The sequence below is a fragment of the Callospermophilus lateralis genome, chromosome 18, assembly GCF_048772815.1.
Source record: "Callospermophilus lateralis isolate mCalLat2 chromosome 18, mCalLat2.hap1, whole genome shotgun sequence".
In the NCBI taxonomy this organism is placed as follows: Eukaryota; Metazoa; Chordata; class Mammalia; order Rodentia; family Sciuridae; genus Callospermophilus; species Callospermophilus lateralis.
The window spans coordinates 9,005,618-9,010,403 of record NC_135322.1 but is presented as its reverse complement, the minus strand read 5'-3'; the positions used below and the strand labels follow the sequence as shown (position 1 = coordinate 9,010,403).

General features: G+C 48.9%; 1 long non-coding RNA gene across 1 annotated transcript; it reads right to left on the bottom strand.

Annotated features, from left to right (window-relative positions):
• Positions 1-1,343: 1,343 nt before the first annotated feature.
• On the bottom strand, positions 1,344-4,424 carry LOC143383817 (uncharacterized). Its single transcript, XR_013089201.2, has 2 exons — positions 4,281-4,424; positions 1,344-2,124 (listed from the first exon to the last, which is right to left on the bottom strand). It is a non-coding gene; the product is annotated as an uncharacterized LOC143383817 (long non-coding RNA).
• Between the last annotated feature and the right edge of the window lie 362 nt (positions 4,425-4,786).

Sequence of the window (4,786 nt, the reverse complement as noted above, 5' to 3'; positions counted from 1 at the left end):
CATTGGCATTTCCCTAGCGCTGCCCTTCCAGGGCGGGCACTGGGCAGGCGAATGTGCTGGAAAACAGGCAACCAAGCCCTGGAGCTTGGACTTTGTCCTGTGGCACCCGGAGCCACAGGAGGGCTTTAATCACGTCGGGGGTCGGGTTGAGCCACACCTTAGAATCCCCAGGTTCCCTCTCCACACCTCTCTCCACCCTGCCTTTCCTACCATCCTCCTCCTCCAGGAAGCCCTCCCAAACCCACGACTGGTCAGGCGACAGCTCCCGAAACCCCAAGTCCCCCATTCCAGCCCCATCCACAGAGTTCCACAGATCCGAAGCTCTGTGAGGTGGGTCCAGGGTCTATTAGGAATCCTGGAGCAGGCGCTAAGAAACCCAGAGTGTGGCTGGACTTTACCCAGCTGGCACCTCCACACACTGTGGCATTCTGGTCCTTCACCAGCCCCTCCCAGGTCTTTGTTGCTCTTCTTGCAAACACTGCCATATATTGTATCATTTAAAAAATAAGGGCTGGGGACATAGCTCAGTTGGTAGAGTGCCTGCCTTGCATGCACAAGGCCTCAGCACCACAAAAGAAGAAAAACAAATAAATTGGGCTGGGTGTAGTGGCACATGCCTGTAATCCCAGTGACTCAGGAGGCTGAGATTAGGAGGACCGCGAGTTTGAGGCCAGCCTCAGCAGTTTAGCAAAACCACATTCTTGGCTAGGCACAGTGTAGAGCACCTGAGGTCCCGGCATTCAGGAGACTGATTGGGCAACAGAGGGAGACTCCGTTTCAAAAGGAGAAAGAAAGAAAAGAAATACCCACACATGTGCAACGCCTCTGTTTCCTCATCCCCTTCTTTAAAGTTCTTTTTATTGGGCTGGGGTAGCAACTCAGTGGCGGAGCGCTTGCCTCGCACATGTGAGGCACTGGGTTCGATTCAAAGCACCACATAAAAGTAAATACATTAGGGGCTGGGGCTGTGTAGCTCATTAGTAAAGGGCTTGCCTCACACATGGGAGGACTGGATTCGATCCTCAGCACCACGTATAAATAAATAAAATAAAGGTATAAACATACAACATTAAAAAATTCTTTGTAGTAAAATACACATAACATGAATTTACTATTTCAACCACTTTAAAGTGTTCAAGCGGGTGGCATTCATACCTTCACAATGCTGGACGATCTTCACCACTGTCTAAATCCAGACCTTTCCTGCTACCCCAGAAGGAAGCTGCCTATCCCCTAAGCTTACTCCCACTCCCTCCCTGGCCCCCAGACCCTAGCAACCACTAACCTTCATTCTGTCTCTAAGCATCAGCCTCCTCAGCATTTCATTTAAATGGAGTCACTCAGTAAGTGTCCTTTTTATTTTTATTCTTCCATGGTGCGGGGGATGGGACCCAGGGTCTTTCTCATGTTACACAAGCACCCCAGCCCTAAAGCATCAAGTTCTCCAGGTTCACTGCAGGGTGTGTCAGCACTTCCTTCCTTTACATGGCAGCATAATATTCCCTCACAGGTACCTTCCATGTGTCATTCTTCCATTCCTCCATAGTTGGGCAGTTTGGTTGCTTCCACCTTCTGGCCATTGTGAACAGTGCTGCCACAAACATTTGTGAAAAGGGATGGCTTGAACACCTGTGCTCAGTTACTTGGACATACTACATGAGTGGTAATATGGTTATTCTAGGTGTAATTTATCATGGAACCAACTAACTCTTCTCCAGAGTGGCAGCACCACTTTCCAGTGGCAGCACCACTTTCCAGTGGCAGGGAAGGAGGGGCGTGCCTTCTCCACATCTTGGCCAGCAAGCACTTGCTGATTTCCACTTTCTGGATCCTACCCATGCTCATGGGCATGAAGTAGTATCTCATGGTGGTTTTGACTTGAACTGTCCACCTTTTCAAGTGCTTCTTGGCTATTTTCTCACCACCTTTGAAATGTGACCCCAGCTCCCGCTACCTCCCTGAACCACCATTCCCACATTCACAAGTCACTAGGCCGTGGGGTCAGCCCCGAGTATGCAAAAAGAAAAAGAAAAGAAAAAGAACTGAATTCCCATTCTTTTCTCTCCTTCTCAGAAGAGGACACCTTCCTCTTCTCCAGCCATTCTTCATCTTCTTGTGCCTTCTCTGGAGAGAAATGAGAGAACTTAGGCCAATTATTGAACTTCTCTGTGCCTGTTTCTTTGTTTATATTTACTTTTCAGTTATAGGTGGACACAATATCTTTATTTTATTTTCATGTGGTGCTGAGATCGAACCCAGGGCCTCTCGCATGCTAGGCGAGCGCTTTACCTCTGAGCCACATCCCCAGCCCTACACCTATTTCTTTATCTGTGAAATGAGGACAGCAGCTCCTCCTTCGAGGCCATTATGAAGATTCAGTGTATATAAAGGCTTTAACGTGTGCCTGGCACCCAATTAGTGTCAGGTAACCATTTAGCAGGGCAGAGGGGAAAGAAGGCCTAGGGGAAAGCTTTCCCACTGTGAAGGTGCTCAGAATAGAAGTGTTTGCTCTGGTATAAGATTTTAGGAAAAACAATCAGAAATTCTTTTATTAAAAAATGAACGAGGGCTGGGGTGGAGCTCAGTGGCACAGAACTTGCTTAGCATGCTAGAGACTCGGGGTTTAATCCCCAGTACCAGGGGGGAAAAAAGAATCTTCCTAAGGCTTCATATAATTTTGAAGTTGGGCATGGGGGCACACACCTCTAATTCCATTGACTCGGAATGCTGAGGAGGCAGGAGGATTGCAAATTTGAGGGCAGCCTGGACAACTTAGCAAGACCCTGTCCCAAAACAAAAAAAAATAAATTAGGCTGAGAATGTAGCTCAGTGGTAGAGCACCCTCAGCTCTGAAAACGAGACATCAAAAGAAAGATTTTTAGGAGTGGTTATACCACAGGTAAAGTGCTAGTGGATAGGACAAATTTCAGAGCAAGGCCACTGGGTTTGAATCCCTGCAAACATGACTTTGACAATTTGGTCACCTGTCTGTGGCCCTGTTTCCACATCTGCAAACCAGAGATGACAGGAGCACCTATCACCTCCTGGTAGTACCAGTGGGTTAAGCATTGCTTGTAACTATAGCATCTTGGAGCTGGCAAATTTTCTCTCCAGCCATGGGCGACTTCCATGGCCATCTGAACCAGGTTGCACAAATCCTGGTGCAAACTCAGATGGGGGAGGACTTCACAAGAGAGATCTGGACCAACCAAGAATCCAGACCTAGTCTCTTTGGCGGCAGGCAGTCCATTTCATTCTCTCCCTGGGATCTCTGGGAACAGAGAGTAATAACAAGAGTCAAAGCCCATCAACTCTTTCTGCTGCCTAACATGGTGACCACAGGCCAGCTCCCTAAAAAGGGCCTGCCCTGCTTTTGATATTCTCTCCTCCTTCCTAGGAGCGCCTGGTGGGTCTCTGCAACTCCCCTTCTCTCAAGCATTGCCAAGGAAATGACCCCTCCGGTGCAGTTAAAATACAGCGGTCACCTGTCATCCAGGGTTTGACATTCTGCAGTTTCAGACACCAACAAGTAACCATGATGTTAACCAGAATCTTAAATGGAATAATTCCTGAAATAATTAATTAGTTTTAAATAATTTCTATTACCGTGTATTGTTGTTGTTTTCTTGGGGGGAGTTTGAGTTTGTTTTGAGGGATGTTTTTGGTACTGAGGACTGAACCCAGGAGGGCTCTACCACTGAGATATAACTCCAGCACTTTTTGTTTTTTTGAGACAAGGTCTCACTAAGTTACTGACATTGACCTTGAACTTTGATCCTCCTGCCTCCTCAGCCTCCGGAATCACTGGGATTATAGGTGTGCCTACTGCACCTGGCTTATTACAGTACACTGTAATAATTGTTCTATTTTATTATTAGTTATTACTGTTAATCTCTTATTGTGCTGAACCTGTAAGGTCCAAAGTTTACAAAGATATATAAGCATCTACCCACCCATCCCGGTCGCATTCCCCACAGGCTATTGCTCTTACGACTTGTTTCTAAGCCTGTTATTTTTTCATCCTCATTTTTTTTTAATTTTTTTTTTTTTACAATTTTAGATACTCTGCTCCCTTACTTGCTCCCTCCCCCAGTCGGTCTGAATACACAGGTTGTTCTGTGTCAGTTCATGAATCACTTCCTCACTCGACAGCTACTTCCTGTCCCCTTGTGGGATGGACCACAAAGATGTACAGTCCCCCACCGATGGACAACTAGGTTGTGTCTACCCTTTTTGATTTTCCTTATGAACTTTTATTAAAACAAAACAACGCTACTCACCCTCCCCTCTTGGTAAACGTTTATCGGGAAACCAGCGAGTGCCCCAACCCTCTCCGCGTACTGGCCATTTGGCCATTGCCAGGGTCGCCGAGCTCTCGGGCTGCGCGTCGGCGCGGCCCTGCCTGACTGGAGCTGTCAGACGCCGGCCCCTCCGCCCTCTGGAGCCCCGCCCCGCGGCCCACCGGCTGTCGGCCCGATTCAAATCCAGCCAATAGCAGCGTGTAAACAAACTCAGGCCCCACCCCCGATGAATAATTCCCGGGCCCCGGCGCGAGACCCATTTAACCCGGCGGGGGAGCGGGGCGGAATGGAGCTGTAACCACGCCCCAAACAAGGACCAATAGGCGATCAGGCTCCGCCCCCCGCACTTGCCGCGCTGAGGACCCGAGGCCGGGCTGGGCTCGCAGCTGCCTGATTTTGTCACCACCCGCGGTCCCTGAGTTCCGTGTGCTCCCGGCTGGCCAGCAGGACAGGGAGCTGAGGCAGCGCACTCAGCTGTAACAGCC